Source organism: Puma concolor, chromosome A1, assembly GCF_028749965.1.
Source record: "Puma concolor isolate L17-30 chromosome A1, mPumCon1.1.hap2, whole genome shotgun sequence".
Lineage (NCBI taxonomy): Eukaryota > Metazoa > Chordata > Mammalia > Carnivora > Felidae > Puma > Puma concolor.
This window is the reverse complement of record NC_141667.1, coordinates 165368391-165386592: the sequence shown is the minus strand read 5'-3', so window position 1 is coordinate 165386592 and position 18202 is coordinate 165368391. Positions and strand designations below refer to the sequence as shown.

General features: G+C 41.2%; 1 pseudogene; it reads left to right on the top strand.

Moving 5' to 3' along the window:
• Positions 1-16123: 16123 nt before the first annotated feature.
• LOC112861618 (nuclear transport factor 2-like) lies at positions 16124-16715 on the top strand (annotated as a pseudogene).
• Positions 16716-18202: the final 1487 nt, after the last annotated feature.

Here is an 18202-nt window from a genome sequence, read left to right as displayed (position 1 = left end):
TCTTACCATCTCACTTTTGGGATAATTATACTACATATTCAAGGAATGAATCTCAAGCAAACTGAAAAATGTCCCCTGTACGCTAGACCATACCATGTATTTAGGCCAATAGTTGCCTCGTTCTAAATTAATTTAAAGATTTTTTTCTTCTCACGTATTCTCTAAATCCCAGATCTTTTTGCCCTGGTGTTTCCCCCTTGAGTGTTTCCATTTTGAGAATAGCAGAGAGGCAGTCACCATAACATAATTATTAATTACCTTTAATAAAATGGGGGCGATGACCTCTATCCCAGGAGATGTGAGCACGGGCAGGTGTGGGGCTTTTCAGGCAGTGAGCACAGGCTTGCAAGGAGCCCTCCCTATTTGTACCAGTCTGACCTTCCCCAGGAAGAAGAGTTTCTAGTTAATCCGCACACTCATCTGCTCAGTGACTTCCCTATAAACAATAAAACCACCTTAGCTTTCTGTTTACAAGCAAAAGCCACCTGCGGTCCTTGGTTGCCCAGATCTGATCGCCAGTTACATTAATCCTCGGAGCTTAAGACAGGAAGGGAAGTGGGGAGTCAGGAGAAAGGAATTCTGCAAATTGACTGAACATGAAAAGAACCAGGTTAATAAGAAGAGAGAGAGAGGGGGGAGAGGAGGGGTGGGAACCCCCCCTTGTCTGCTCTTTTCGGTTTCAATTTCAGTAAATAGGAGCATTATCTTCTCAGTAAATAGAAGCATTTCTGTTTCATGTCGTCTTTCCATTCTTTTCCACTTTTTGGCCCCATCACACTTGTTTAACTTTAGATGCCAGGTGTAACATTGGTCCCGAGATTGATTAAAGGAACCTCCAGGTCCCTGTGTTTTGTGCTCTCCTAGTTATTGTTAAGACTCCAGTTTTTGTGCAAAGTGAGCAGAATCATGCTGGGGTGTGTCTTCATCTTTGGAGAAGATACTCCTAGGAAACTGACTATGGCCCACGAGGTTCTAGGGGCTCCTCTAAAGAGGAAGATTAGCAGTCAATGCTGTGTGTTTTCCAGAACTATCTTTTGGGGGGAGTTTGGCGTGTTCCTATAAGAACGCTGTTCCTTTTTTTAAGTTTATGTATGTATTTTGAGAGAAACGGAGAGAGAACGAGCAGGAGAGAGGGAGAGAGAATCCCAAGCAGGCTCCATTTTGTCAGAGCAGAGCGCAACATAACATTGGTCCTGAAATTGATTAAAGGCTCAGTCTCCCAACCATGTGATCATAACTTGAGCTGAAATCCAGAGTCGGATGCTTAACCGACTGAGCCGCCCAGGTGCCCCCAGAAGTCTGTTTCTTATGTGTGAGCAGCAACTTCTCTCCACAAAATTTTACAACTTCCCTGAAATTAGTATGTGATCACAGGAAGTACACAGCTATGCCACTCAGTTAGTACAAGCAAATTCTTCTGAAATCCAATCCATTTCCGAAAAATGGAGAAAACATGGCAGCGATACTTAGCACACAGGGTTGCTCTGCTTTCCAAATGAGGTGAGATACACAAGAATGATCATACACTCCAAGACACTATACAACTGTATGGGTAGTGTGTGTGTGTGTGTGTGTGTGTGTGTGTGTGTGTGTGTGTTTATTCAATTGGTCATTAATTTAGCAGATACTAACCAAGTATCTGTATGTTACAGGCATGAGGGGAACTGCTGGGCTTTGCCATTAAGGACCTTAGGCCTTGCTCAAAAATACTGGGACAAGGAAAGAAAATTCCTGTTGACCTCTAACTTCCCAGATTTCAAGAGCTTTGTATTAGTGGATCATTTAATCTTCCTGCCTCTATCACCAACATCATGTTGGCTCTGATTTATTGAGCACTCACTATGTACCAGGGGCTAAACCCAATGCTTACGGTTAGCTTATGCAATCCTGGCAAACACGAGGGGTACATATCAGTGTCCCTCTCACAGATTAGAAGAAGGCTTCTCTAGAGGGTCACTTTCCCATAGGTCATAAGGACAGGTTCCAACTCAAATGTGCCCCATTCTAAAACCCATGTACTCGGGGCCCCTGGTTGGCTCAGTTGGTAGAGCATGCAACTCAGGGCTGTGAGTTTGAGCCCCTCATCGGATGTAGAGATGACTTAAAAAAAATAAAATATTTAAAACTAAAATAAAATAAAACTGATGCTCGCAATCACCAGCCAAAATGGGCATCATGCGACTTGCAGATAAGAAATCCAAAGTCATGGACATGAAGTAATAGCTTAAGGCTGCATAACACCAAACAGGACCAAAAGCTAAACCAGATTTCATTTATATGCAAAGCCCTGTTCTTTCTACCACACCGCTGGCCAGCACCCGGATGTCAAGACCCCAAGCCAGACTGAGCTGCAGAATGATAACATTTCATTCAAGGAGGACATCTTTGAGACAGGCCTCAGAAAATGATTTCCTTTGTAACATTTTCTTTGTAAAGACTATAGGAAATCTTATATATAGCATTTAATTTCATTTCTCATTTTATTAACATGACTGAGGTTGTACTTTTTTTTTTCCTCTTCTGTTATAACCTGCTGGTTTCGTAATCTGTATTATTTTATGATGCATCCCTTAATTTTTTTCCTATTATTTCACACTGGGTGTTTTAATAGGCTTTTAGAAAATTTCTGTTTCTTTCTCACAAAAAAAAAAAATCTTTCTTGGGAAAGGTTTTCTTTGGTGCATTTCCAGCTGAGGACTAGTCTCCCAAGCTATATCAAAGGTTGGTAGTTGTCTGTTCTCTCCTCTAGGTCTATGGAGATGAGCTTTTAATATTTATTTCTCAGGGCTGTTTTCTCTGTTTATATCCTGCTGTTGAAACGAGCAGTTCAATAAACTCCTTAATGAAGGTGGTTGAACCATTTCCTTTTGCTTTTACTTCTATTGCTTTTGAGATGACAGTGTGGTGAACATTCTCGGCGCTTTTAAAACTTCCTGTGAACTTGGAATGCGCTAATAAATAATCCCCAAATCATTACTTGGCGTAAAGAACCACTGAGTTTGGAATTATAACGTTTTCCACAAACAAGCATGCTTCCAAGCTTAGATTATCTCTAAAATAAATTCTCCTACAATTCCATCTCCATAAGGCTTTGTGATAAAGGCTACATCTGTCATTAAGGCTCATTACATATTGTATTCCAATGTAATATAGAGCTCAGATCCTGTGACATTAAAGCAGTACTACAGCAAAAGAAAATTGTTAGAGGCAGAGAAGAAGATTTCCCAGAATCCTGCGCGAGTCCTGCTACACCATGAGTTTGATTCCTAATTATTTTTATTAGATTCTGCGGTGGGTTTCAAATAGGTTAAAGTGCTTTTCAGAATGTAGGCTCTGACAAAGTCGAAACTATATGTTGCCTCGTGTCTCACATCAACTAATAGATGTTTACTTCGTATTTAATACCACCAATGAGTAATCTAGTCCCCGGAAATACATTTCCCACACTTCAGAGAACAGCTTATTCTTTAAGAAACAAGAATAAGGAGCTCCTGGGTTGCTCAGTGTGTTGACCATCCGACTCTTGATTTCTGCTCAGGTCCTGATCCTGGGGTGGGGATCAAGCCCTATATCACCTCCACGCTGAGTGTGCAGCTTGCTTGAGATTCTCTCTCTCTCTCTCTCTCTCTCTCTCTCTGTCCCTCTCCCTCCCTCACTTTCTCTCTCTAAAAGAAAAACAAGAGGGGCCCCTGGGTGGCTCCATGGGTTAAGCATCTGACTTCCAGCTCAGGTCATGATCTCACAGCTCCTGGGTTCGATTCCCCGCATCAGGCTCTGTGCTGACAGCTCGGAGCCTGGAGCCGGCGTCGGATTCTCTGTCTCCCTTTCTCTCCGCCCCTCCCCCGCTCATGCTCTGATTCTCTTTCAAAAGTAAACAATCATTAAAAAAAATTTTTGAAAGAAAAAAAAAACAAGACTAAGGTAACCATTTTTTTTTCCAACAATGATATCCTACTGTCTTGAAAATAGACAAGTTATCTCCTCAAAGGTAGGTAATTATTCACCAGATTGGAATTATTCACAGGGAATAGTCATGCTAGGTTATCTCATCTCCCTATCTATCCAACTGTGTCACAAAAGATAGAGAGATCTACCACCTATTTCTATCTATCTAGATCTTTCTATCTATCTCTCTATCATCACTGACTTGAAGGGAGGAATTCATCCAATTGCTAAGTTACTGGTGTATTATGTCAACATTATTTGAGCACATACAACATATGATGACTACAAGACGAATTCCAAGAGATCCAAAACATAGATATACATAAGGATTAAAAAAAAAAACCTCTTTCGCTTGCTTGAAACATACATCTAACATGCATTATAAGAGAATAACACTAAAACAACTGCTAAAAAGGAAAGATAATGTGGTTTGTGTTTTTAAGGCTGGTGAAGTGAAACCGTGAGAGTGGAGAAGGAGCGAAAGAAACTGTAACTGGCTGTGATCAATGAATTATAAACACTGCTGCACTTGGACCCGCCAGAAGATAAGGTTTGAAAGCAGTAACAACAGGAAAGTCAAGTACACAGACCAACCCTCAGAGGTGGGATGAATGAGGGTTGTCGGGCTAAACTTCTTCTGAGGTCCAGACCTGTACTTGCTCCCAGAGCTGGACTTGGAAGGTGAGTTAGTGCCCCTGCTCTGAGCTGCCCTGAGACGGGGGCTGTTCACCTATATACTCTCTTCTCACCAGTTCTCAAACTGGACATGAGGAGCACTGAGCTCCTACAAGTCCTGTAATTCTCAGGCTTGACTCGGTTGAACAGGGGAAGGTATCCTTCCTTTGTTCCTTTCCTGCCTGGCATTCCTGCTATAGAGGGTAATACAGCCAAGGAGGGGACTGGTCTTCGGTAAGGGATGAAGAAGAAATTTCTGGACACTCCTATGAAGATTCAGTCTTCACTTCCAGAAACTTTCAGGTCATCTGTGACTATCTTTCTCTACCCCCCCCCCCCATCAATTTGTCCTGAAGGGTGTCTCTCTAATTTCCCACAACTTCTTTTATTCGAGTTGCTCGGTCCTGAGCTCAACGCCCACCACACTCCAGACCCCCCATATGGATGACCATCTATTCTCCTCACTGAGGCCAGGATCACCTACCCAAGTCCAAATTCACACAAGTAATTATTATGATTAAAGGTTCCTCCTTAATGATTCCCCTCATTCCACAGAGATTAACATAATTGTCAAGAGTAATTGTTTTTATTCAGACTGAGTCATGCAACCCTAACATGGTCACTAAATCTTTCCATTCCTCACCTGTAAAATGGGAAAAATTCATTCACTCACTCATTTAGAAATATTTCCTGAGATCCTACTATAAGGCAGATGTCACTCTATTCATGAGGGACACATCAATGAACTAGACCCACCCCCGCAAAGCGTATGTTCTCATGGGTTCCAAAGAGAACAGAGATGAGCCCCTTGCCCTAGAGGGACTCAAAGCTACCATAGGAACTAACAAGATATGTCATTATTTAGGTAAACCAGAACAATTTAAAATGCATAAAATCTCTTCGATCCTCAATATTTGCCCAAAGAAGTTATGAATTCTGCATGTAAATAGGGTAAAGATGTACAAAAGAATCTGAGTGCGCTTAAACCCCCTGGTGGAAACCCAGCTCACCTCGTGAGAAACTGAGAGCAACTAGCTCGTAAAGTTGTTGAATCAAGTCATTAACGACACATTCCGTGCAAGGCGCCCAGCACGGAGCTTGGCGCGCAGTAAGAATTCACTAAATCTTAATCGGGACTAGAGCACTTCTTCAACCTGACTTCAGCCCACCTTGCGAATCCTGTCCTCATCTAACTGACCCTACCTCTCTCCCCCACGAAACCTCAAAACGAGGAGAATTTTACTTGCTGGGGGGGTGGGGGGGGTGGGGAGCACCCTTATCGGGAGCTTGCAAATCGGAACAGTGAAACCATTTTTATACTGGATGAAACTGAATGGTTCAGAATTCGATTTTCATTCACGCTGCTGATGGGCACAGAAGATGGGTAATAGAAATGCGGCCAGACACCTGTTTTGTTTGCCTCATACAGAGCTTTACAACATTCCGCGCGAATGCCTTCGCGTGCGGTGGGTGTTTTCCATTCAGCCAACCTCCTCCCTCCTCCCCCCCTCCCCCGATCTTTGGTTTTATTCCTAGAAATCTGTGCTCATTAAATTTCCTCCTGTCCCCTGTGGTCATATAAGCTCGCCCATCTCTGAGATAGTTCGATAAATGATAACCCTCTCACAGCCAATGTATTTGGTTAAACAAAATGGTACCATTTCTGTTTGCCAAGACTTCTCCAACACAGAATAGAAACCCGGAGAGTGTGGTCTGGACTTGTTTAAATTTAGATTTGCTAGAAATACCAGTAGGTATGTCTAACGAGATGCTCAGTCCTCTTGCTGTCCATGCCATACAAAGGGGAGTCTTACCAAACTTTAGACTTGGGTCAACTTTTTTTGAAGGAAAATTGATTTCCAAGAATCAAGCAAGAAATACAACTGCGGCATAATACACTAGATTCTTATTCCCATTGCAAATAATACAGTAAAGCCTAAAACCTCCCTGTAACATCTTGGATAACCATGAAAAACATATCTAAGTACAAAGAGAAACATTTTCTAAATTATCCTGTTTTCAAATACACAGTATAAAGCTAGTATACCGGAGAGGGATTCCCTGGGAGGGCTATTTTGGGGGGTTTGATCATAAAGCTTCCAGGTGCCCTCCAATTATATTAGACATTTTATATCATTTATAACAAAAGATAAAAATAATCACATTGCTGGAGGGAACTCTGCATCTTGAACTCAATGACACCAGAAACTTCTAGAAAGTGAGATCTCAGAAATCCCAAATTGGAATTTAAGTCCATGCTACTGAAAGGAGATTGGAACCAGTTTGTGAACAGTTCGCGGTACAATTGTAATGAAATAAGGGTAGAAAGTGAAGCATTTCAAAAAATTTATGGCAATTTGACTTTGCTGTAACATTATATTGTATTTTACTAAAATAAGAGTCCTTTATGGGCTGGAAATTGAAAAAATGAACACAGAACTTGGCCCTTCTCCACAGATGGTGTGAAAGTTCCTTTTGGAGCTGATAACAACCTGTTAGTGTCTACTGTGGTAGATTTCCCGAGCACAGGGGTTTGATATCAGGTAGACGTGGGGTCACTTCTGGTTCTGCCTCTCCAGGCTGTGTGTCCTGAGGGTGCTCATTTCGCCGAGACTCAGTCGACCCTGCAAACGGAGGGTGGAAACGGTCCACACTTTAAGTGTTCCTTTGGGGGAATAAAAAGAGATAATGTTTATAAAGAAATTGGCATATTTCCTGGGATGTTTTTCTAAAAAGCCTGTTACTGCCAGAGGAAAATGCAATGTTTAAACTTGAATTGCACCTACTGAGTATGTGAAGAACTTGCGGGGAAAAAAAAATAAGTGTGTATCATTTCAGAGGATTGATTATAATGATCTAATAGTTGCACATGGATGTGAGATTGCCTATCAAACACATACTGTAACATCTAGCACTGAACGCACAATTAAATCATTCTAACACAAATACTGCTCTCTGGGTGAATCACATTTGTAGGGTTGTTTTATAGGTCGAATGCTCATCTTTTTCCTTTTCTTCTTGGCCACAAAGATAAATATAATGTGCATATATATGTACATACATATATATGCACAGATATGCAGCTTCCATGTATATTTCTGGCCATTCTTGGTCAGATCTATATCCCCTGTGCAATTTTTAAAGCAAGCATCTTGGGCTGCAATAGGTAATTTTCCTTGTCCATTCCAACTTTCATATTTCTCGCTAGACCCGTCCGCAAGTGTGTTTTATGGCACCATTACCCAGTCCCCTTAGTGAGACGGATGGCTTTCCTTGGGCAATTGAAGAAAGGTTACCCATTTGTATCATCCATGAGTCAAACCCTCCGATTCCACACGTATGGCCAGATCTGCCTCCAGAAGCTTCGTGCAGCCTCTCTGAGCCCTTCTAACCAATGGAAACTCTGTCTCATGCGATGAGAAGAACAATCACAAACATTTGTGTTTTACTTGGAACATCCAATGTGCATTTATATACATGTTTTATTTCCTCCTCACAACCCAGTGAAATGAGATGACTGGTCTTCTCAGAACCCAGCTTCTGGAAGAGTTCTACAAGTTCCAAGACAAGAGGAACTTAGCTATTAGTGTCCATATATCAGTCGCAGATGCCTTTGGACCAAAGAGTTATCAAGGTGACAACGGCTGGTTATTTCTTTTATAATAGATTGCTTTCTGCCGAAAGACATTATGTACTCCAGTGCACTAAGCCACATGCACTTCTCTTAATTCTATATTATATTTGATTACCGGATTTTCTTTTAATGAAACATTCATAATCATTTCCTTTACAGCAGCAATGTTCTTGGTTCCAGGAAAAATAAAGATTCATTAAATTATCAAATGCCAGTAATCATTTTATTTAAGCCGGCAATGCCACATACACATAAATACCCAGAAAATACACTTTAAGTGATCAACAAGGCTGTTTTACTGAGGGAGATAAGCAGAGGATACAGGCACCAAGCAGAAGTGTGCTTTGCCTATGACATTTTCTAGATAATGAAATCGAAATGAAAAAGGGATGGAGAGGCGATTATTTATGGAGTTTGTCTAAAACTGAACTGTTTTGCAGTTTACACAAAAGCTGACGCTTGATGTATTTTCCTCCAGTGGGTAAAAAACAAGCAAGTAACAGAGTCAGGCCCGCACCAAGGTTCCAGACTCTGGACACCATTTTCTTCCTACCCCTCTGCCAGGCAGCCAATGATGCTGTATTCATGACCTAATTCCCACATCTTGCCAGCACGTCCCACATGTAATCCAGCGCTGTCTACCTAGGATCACTGGTGTGTTGAACTATAGAATCTGAAAAGCCTAAGATTGTGTTTGCTACGGTTGGGATTTAAGCCTGTCTGAATATGCCACTTTCTGGCCAAACAAACCAAACCCAAACTGAGGGAAATCTGCCAAGACAAACTTTCAAACCCCAAGTTTAAAAACATTGGAATTACTGTCGTGTAGCACTCCAATGTAAATGTTGTCACGTTGGGCCAGACCGTCGGTTTTAGCAGAGGCCAGAACTATGGGAAGGGTGGATGGAAAATTGTTTCTGGTGTCATTGACTAGTTCTTGTTGACAATGGCAGAGAACGTGACTTACTCGGCACACTATTACTTCTCTTCTTCCTCCTTAACAAAACCCTGAATTTTAGTTGGACACATCGTTTCCTACCCAAGGGACTTTAATTCCCAGGGGCCTTCTTCCATATTAACCCACACCGCTTTGATTTGAACCCCATCACTTCTGGACCAAATTGATGCGACAGACTTCCAACTATTTTCCCTGCCCCCTATCCTGCCCACCTGTGTATTGTTTTTCACATCACTGAGAGTGCTCTGGACAAAATCCAGATCCAACCCGACTTGTCCCCTGCTCAAAATTCCTTAATGCTCTTTATGACTTAGAATACTATAAGGCTAACTCCTTAACTTGGCACACAGGGCCAACACATGTCAGACCGTGGCCATCTTTTCAGCTCCCTCCTTTGTCATTGTCCCCTAATATATGCTATGCCATGGCAGTAGTGTCTTCAGTAGTGTCTTACTGGAACCTTCCCAAAAGACCAAACCCCCCAAAACTGTTGTTCTTTAGTTTTTGTAGAAACATTTACTCACTGTTTTTGAAACATGGAAGCATCTACTGACCTTCCCCTTTTTCCTGGGTAGAAGCCAATATTCTCTGCTATGTTCTCAAAAAGTATTCTACACATTTCTTTTTTTTTATATATAGCTTTTATAACAGCTTCTTTATAGCTGATTATTTCCAAAAGCTATATGTGTCCTTCTTGGTTCATCCTTATGGCTCAGGGCCTTCTGGAGATTCTCAAGACAATGTGGGCAGTCGATAGACATTTAATTACTTAATGGTAACAGACAGTTGGTGACTTGGGTGAGCTGTTGGTAATTTTTACACTACTAATGTAAATTTCTTATGTCTTCCCTAGGAATAGGAGATTCACTGAGGGTGCCAAGACATAGCAAAGGCCTCCTGTAACTGCACGCCCCGAGTTAAGATCCTGGACATAAATCCCTTCTTGGATGGAACTTGGAACGGAGTCATATAATGTTCTTAAGATTGAGACAGACTGGGATAGAGACTCCGTGGTCTGTGTTATTAGCTTAATTAGCTTAATTGACACTCAGAATACTTCTGCAAATAGATGGTCTTATTATTCTAATTTCATCATTTTTAAAATATCTTTTATGTACTCGTGGTCAGTCATTAGCCGAGATTTACCGCGTGCAGATTCCCAAATTTTCTGCATGGGAACAACCCTTGAACTGATGCAGTTGTTATCTTTAAAGGCAAGTTTTCCTCTCTTCCAACTGTGTTTTCACATATCTGTCCTAATATCCGTTGGAAATCCTTGACCTGCTCCACAGGGCATCTGGTAATTTAATGACAAGACATAGATCCAGTGGAAAGTCACAACCTGATATTACCAGGTTTTCCTAATCAGCATCTATATTATACCAGTTATGTTCAAAGCCATAACTAGAACATCCCAAAAGTAGGTACCGTAGCCATACATTTGTTTCTTGCTTTTCCTTTCTCCACGATGTACAGAAATTCCAAAGAGAGAGAAGCCTACCAATTCTCCATAAATCCACCTTCTTACTCAGATACATGTCTCAAGTTAATTGTCAAGGTTGAAGTGAGAAAAAAGTTAACTTTTTATCCTAAGATATTTGATAACATTTATTCCGATCACAGGTTCATATAGAGCACAAGTAAGCACATCAAATGGTATTATGTCATTTGGAAGGTCATGCTCCTAGTTAAAATGATCTTGCTCATTGTTTTGACACTATATCTAAAAGTTTATCATAATATCTTTATTTCAATGTGGTAAGACTTTTCAATCTTCAATTCATTTCCTTCAAAAATAACTAGTTGTCCTTTAAGTATTAAACCATGCACTGTTACTAGTATTTGAATTGGGCGTTAGTTCTTTGGTCACTTTACACAGTGGTCACAGATTAGATTGAAGCAGGGAAGAATGGTTCAGAGATACCCAGATAGAAGCAAGGGTAACAGACCTACGTATGACACCACAATTAGGTACCCATGTTGCTTCTAGAATGAAAGGAATGATAACAAGATTTATTGTCTATTTCAGGCCAGGCACGATTCTTGGCAATGTATATATGTTACTCATTTAATTCAACATCCTAGCAGTAAATGCATTCTCCTGATTTCATAAAGGAGTTGCCTTGGGCGTTAGATGTTTAAAGATCTTGTCCACGGTCACAGAGGTAGTATAAGCATTGGTACCAGAATTCAACTTGGGCATACTGGGATCTGAAACAGATGCTTTTTGCTAAGGTCCGTGGGGTCCCTCGATAAGGCGTAAGCAGATTCCAGCACTCAGAACATCCCATCAGACCCCAACTATTTTATAAAGCAGAAATAGTCATGCCTTCTTTTTCCCTTCAACAGATACCTATTAAGTACCTACTGTAAGCCAGCCCCTTTATAAGTTGCTAGATATAAACAATACGGAAAAGCACATTTTCTTACCAAGTTTACATAATAGTAGGAGTGCCTTGATTTTATTTGTGATGCTTTCTGCTCATTCTATAAATATTTCCAATATTGACAAAAATACACCACATTGTGTACTCTCTTGTATGCATATTTGAATACACACACACACACACACACACACACACACACACACACACATATTCCACAAACCGTAAACAACTAAAAGGTACTTGTGTTTAAATTTTTTTTTTCTAAATTCTGTGGAAAAGCCATGAAGAGGCTACATACTGGCCAATTGAACTGAGAATATCAACTAAACTGCTAGCACCCACAGAGTGTAGCGTGAGTGTTGGGTTTTCAAACCTGTTAAATAACGCAGCTCCTGACACATGCGGAATACCTGTTTGACTATACGCACTTATAGATGTTTGAGCTGACTCACCAATGGATTTAAGGTGTTTATATTATTTTTTAAAATTTTTATTAAGTTATATTATTTATTTTTGAGAGAGGCGGTGAGGACAGAGGATCTGAAGCGGGCTCCGCTCTGACAGCAGACAGCCCGACGCGGGGCTCCAACCCACGAACTGGGAGGTCATGACCTGAGCCAAAGTCAGACACTTAACCAACGGAGCCACCCAGGCACCCCTGGATTTAAGGTGTTTTTAAAGTTAGTGAACAAATAACCCATGTCACAGTTGCAAATGACCAAATATATGTCTACCTCTAGTATGGTCGTGATCGTTGAATGTATCAAAGTTTAATGATTTTCCAACTTAGATGTAATTTTTCTTGAACAGCAGGAATTATGATGATGACAGTTTATCTCCAATTCACATTGCCCAAATGTTAGTGTTTTGGGGTTTTTTGAAAGAACGTAGCGCATCAAATTCATGCAAAGCTACCACTATCTGAATGAGAAATAAATGGTTTTATTGAAGTTAATATTTCTACCGATCTGTATAACTCCCTTATGTTTATCCCGTCATCCATTATAGTGACCGGAATAAAGAATAAGAAAGTAGTATTAAGACTAGGAAATCAGGGGCGCCTGGGTGGCGCAGTCGGTTAAGCGTCCGACTTCAGCCAGGTCACGATCTCACCGTCTGTGAGTTCGAGCCCCGCGTTGGGCTCTGGGCTGATGGCTCAGAGCCTGGAGCCTGTTTCTGATTCTGTGTCTCCCTCTCTCTCTGCCCCTCCCCCGTTCATGCTCTGTCTCTCTCTGTCCCAAAAATAAATAAACGTTGAAAAAAAAAATTAAAAAATAAATAAATAAATAAGACTAGGAAATCAACCTCAAAAATTAATTTTTTCAAATTTTAGAAAACTAAAAGCATTTACATATTTTAATTTTATGCTTTTCTGATTTGCATTAAAAATGTTGACAACTACAAACATGTCCTGTCTCTAAGAGGTCAAATATTCCAGCAAGTGTTTCCAATAAAGCATGCTACATACATATCGATAAAATGGTTATAGTGGATACACAGAAAGCTAACAGCCACACCTGTAAACAGGTAAGCACTTTTAGCAAACCATTTATTGGGCTCAGCTTTATACTTTCATTAGCAATCTTGCCCATTGCCTTGTTTGTGGTTATACTCTTTTAGCTCCTGACCGTTGACTACTTACAAGAAATTCATGATGGAATTCCATATAAATCAAATTCCATATAAATTCACAGACCTGACATTTATTGGGGATGTCTCCACCCTGTAGTTTTTATGTACATTGATAACAACTTTAAGTGGGGCCTCTGGTCTTACTTAAAGTAAAAAGAAAAGAAAAACATTGTCTTTAACCATAGATGCACAAATAGAAGTGTAAATAGTAAGAGTACAGTGACAACGAACATCTTACACATTGAAAATACAGGCAGAATTGTTTGGTCTTGAGAATGTAGGGAACAGGGGTTCAGGCAGGTTCTAGGGCTAAAGCATGACATGATCCAAGTGGTATTTACTTTAGCAAAGATTTGTCTGATGCATCGGGGAAGGTGGAAAAGCAACAGAGGCATCATTAGGTGGCGCTTAGTGTGACAAAGGAGATGAGCCTGTGTAGAGATACTTAGTCATTAGAGATGGATGTGAAGCTTTCATATGCACCGTATTCTTCACACAGTGGTGCGTGTTGGGCTCAGAGAGACACTCGTCAAACACACTACTGCCTTCATTTTATTTGAGACTGAAAAAGAATAATAATCCTTAAGATGTTCCACATGTGCTTTTCAAAAGCTCTTGTAGCTAAGCCAATAAACCAATTAGATCAGCCTAAACAAATTCTTACCGTTTTGAGAATTTCCTGTACCTTATGCATGTGTAAACATTTAAGCCATTATAAACATTGCAAGAGCAGAGAAACACAGTTCAGGCATCTGTTTGTTGAGTGAAGTTCTCCCAATTTTCTGTTTCCACGAGTTTCATAAAAATTCTCCTGGAGAAGTATCAGTAGATGAAAACAAACAAACTAATCCAAACAACTGTGGATCTACCATGTGGACAGTAAATTGTTATAAGCACTGCAATTCCATGATTTATTAGTCCTAGATGTCCATTACTGTGGTATAGCTTACTCTGAGGGTGCACTACGAAAGAGAAAGAACTAATTTTCTTAGGAAATAATTCTAAGTATGCAAACACACACATGTATACACCTTCACAAGTCTTATAAAAGAAATATTTAATTAAAGGGTGTTCTCTCTAACAAAGAGAAATCAACCAATCCATATTGCTTTGAATTAAGCACCTAAAGATAAGTCATTAAAAAAATAACAACAACAACTACAACAACCCTTCTACTTGTTCTGTGATTTACATTTTACAAAGTATTACTACATACGTATTTGGTCATGATGATAGTGACCAGGATGAGTATTTCTGTCTTGGCCAGGACAATGACTTGGGTTCCCAATAGAAATATTTTAAAGGGTACACTATAGACAAATACACACTACTTGTTAACATGGGACCTTAACTTTCAAGCATTCTGCTCAACTCCCCTCCATGACCTCCCCCACACGACCTCCATTGTCCCCAGCCAGATTCAGGGTCTAAGGCATCACACTGAACATATAACATTTTCTTGAAGCCTTGCTTTTATCCTAAATATTTGTATGTGAATTTCAAATATTCTGCCTTAACGTGTCCATATTCATCATGATATAAATGGTTCTCCCCTGCCTTGAAATCTTTCGGGAAAATGTAGCATGTTGATCATGTGGCTTTGAGTGGACCAGCATACGATGTCACATATGGCCAGCTTAATTGGAGAAGCACTTCTATAATGCTGAACTATCAGACCCCAATGGACTGAAGTAGGTGCAGAAAGAGCACTCGCCCTCAAATATCCATCTCTCCGCCTGTTACCTTGGTACCCACTTATCCTTCTGGTAGGGGTGGGGAAAATATTAGGAGGCAACCGTCAAGGGGAAGAGATCCTGGTCCTTTTAGTGCACCGTGCAAACGGACCTCCCAGGGAGAGGAGAGCAGAATAATGCAATCCAAAAGGAGGAGCCAAGAGGAGACACACAAAAAGAAGAACAGAGAGTTGACCTACTATGGCAACAAAAAAGCTTTTGGTATTTCTACATTCTTAATTTTCAGGTCTCCCCTCTTAGGGCTATCACCATTTGCATTTTTAATCCCGACCCATTAAAATGCTTCCCTTTGGGGACTAAATTGGACCCTTTTTCCTCCCAGAGGCTGGATTCTGACTACCATCATTCCCATACATTTTGAACTTTCTTCTGTCAACACCAGGAGCTTCACAATTAACCACAGATATCGTTTTCTACAAAAGGGAGATTGACACAATATGATATAGTCTTACCTAAAACATTAGGAGATTGATTCTCCATCTTTGCCCTTTCTTCCTCAAATCAACCTGGGGTCAAGGGATAACTCAGCTCCTTAATGTCTTCTGATTTTCTCCTTTGGGGGACATCTAGAAGTTACTGAATTGAATCAGGTCATTGCTTTAATAATTTTTACCAAAGGCCCCATTGTACGTCCTACCAAAAAACACCTTCTATTTATTTGTCATCTCCAGTCATGATCCTGTGCCACCAGATCCATTAAACAGGTTATGCGATGCATAGCAGATGATAAAAAATACCTAATGCATGCCAGCCCCTGGGTGAGTGTCCGGGGTTAGGGTATCCAGGAGGGGGCTGGGCCAAAGGAGCTGCGCTTGGGCCACCTGGAAACTCTGCTGTGCATCCCCAGGCCCCAGACCCTGGCCTGTGCCCCGCAGACACGCAGGGCCAGGGTCATGCAGAGACACAAGAGGGACAGACAGGTGCCTATCCCACTCTACTGTGCCCATGGCACCTGCAATGGACTGAGCTGGGCCCAGCCTTTCCCCCTATGCCAGATACCCCGTTGGGGGACTCCAGACCCTCCCTGTGTGGCCTAGCCCAGTCTGCCCCAGTCTCGCCGACCTCAGCCCCATGTCCTGCCACCTGCTGGCTCTGGAGTCAGCACCGGGTCTCAGCAGAAGCCCAGTGATGCCCCAGAATGGGAGACAAGCCAATCTGTGGGCAGACTAGAACCAGCTCCACTCAACATTATCACTAGCTATTTGATAACAACAGAACTCTACTAGGTGCGATTTATATCTATTTTTATTTTTTTTAATTTTAGGTAGAGAGTGGGAGCAGGGTAGAGGGGCAGGGGGAGAGAAAGAGAGAATCTTCAGTAAGTTCCATGCTCAGCGCACAGTCCAACAGCAGGGCTGGATCCCATGACCCTGGGACCGTGACCTGAGTGGAAATCAAGAGTCCCACACTCAGCCTACTGCATTACCCAGGTGCCCCTAGGTGCAGTTATATTGACAGTCATGCCTTATATGGGAAGGACAGCAATTCCATTGGAAAGCTGCCATTGTGGAAAAGTTGTCCAGCTTTCTGTTCCAGAAAATCCAGCATAGCAGCACCACACATACCTGAGCCAGCCAGCCAGCCACGTTGTCAGCATGGTTGTGGGCCAGCTCAAGCCCAGTGAAGACCCCATCGTGGGGTTCTGCCAGATGTTCCCACTGAAGAACTTCAATGGTGCATGGGTTTGCTCCAATGGTATGTTCAGGCTTGCCCTACACAACTTCGGCTGACCTCTTCCCAGCCCGGCACTCTTCTTATTTTCTCCTCGTCCTCTTCCCGACACTATGCACATGTCTCCAGATGATGGAATACCAGCCCCAAAGCAGCAGGGCAGAGGTGGGAGCGGGCTCAGGGCACAGCAGCGACAGGTATCCGCGTGGTGTTTGGATGCTAGATTAGTTGCATCTGACGAGTTTCCAGTGCCTGCCTTGGAAAGACTGAAGTAATGCAAAAGAGTTGTCTTTTGTTTATTTTTGTTTGAATCTACTGACAAGTTGCTCAGTAATCCAAAGACGTGAAGGGGAAAACATCTGCTTCGCCCCCAGACATTGATTTGTTCGGATGTTTCAATGCCCCATGATACAAAAAAAGCCATGAAATCTTTCTTTCAAAAAACCACACACACACACAAAATAAACCCAATCTCAATAAAACAAAGAATCCGGCAACATCTCTGTGGGATAAGTAACCCATATTTATTTCCATTTAAGGATCAACACACACAAGTTAATTCAGTTACTGTGGGGAATCCAGCTAATCCACAGAAGAGCCAAAATTCAAATCCAGGTCTGATTTGGGGAAGTAAGTCCTTCATAATTTTACTGTCCTGTGTCTTTCCCTTTAGTACTTATCCCAGAGAATTTAAACTTTAAATGTTCTTTTCCAATGTATCTAATGTTCCTTTAATTCCTCTTTTCCCCACAATGTATGCAAGCAAATGAAAAAAAAAAAAAGCATTTTGTTACTGTTTCTTTATTTAGAGACAGAGAGAGCCAGAGAGAGAGGGAGAGAGAATCCCAAGCAGGCTCTGCACTGTGAGCACAGAGCCTGCTGCAGGGCTCGATCTCACAAATTGTGAGACCGTGACCTGAGCCGAAATCAAGAGTCCAACACTAACTGACTGGGCCACCCAGGCACCCCAACCAAAAGTAATTTTTAAAAAAGGAATGGTCTACCAGTGAAGAAGAAAACCAAGAAAAGGAAGCCTTTGTACTGTTGAAATATTTCTCATTATTTTCAATTTATTTTCTGAACACTATTTAATAAGAAAAAGAAAGAGTAAATAGTTCCAGCCTTTGGCAATACTACTTAAATAAATCCCTCCCTCCATGTTCCCTATAAGAAGACACTATATTGTTGCTGAAGTATATTTTTACCTTTGAATTATAGTGTATCTAGTCTTCTCTGTAACACAAAGTTCAGAATTCCAAGATTACTTTTTATTATACTTCTAAAATTATAAGAAATTTAGAGACAGCTGTGGAAAATTGAAGAAAGTCTGTATGGAAAAGCCACTTCCAATAATAAATAAAAGGACTAGGGTGTAGGCATCTGTATATGGTGAGAGAGAGTCTAACTGAACTGAAAACTTCCCCAAAGCAGCAACAGCAGCCCCTTGCCCTTTAATAATGTTGATCAAAAATTTTTGTCCTAAGTCATCAAAGTTGTGGCTGATTGGCTAAGTACCTCTAAAAACCTGGAAATTCTGTCAGGTCTA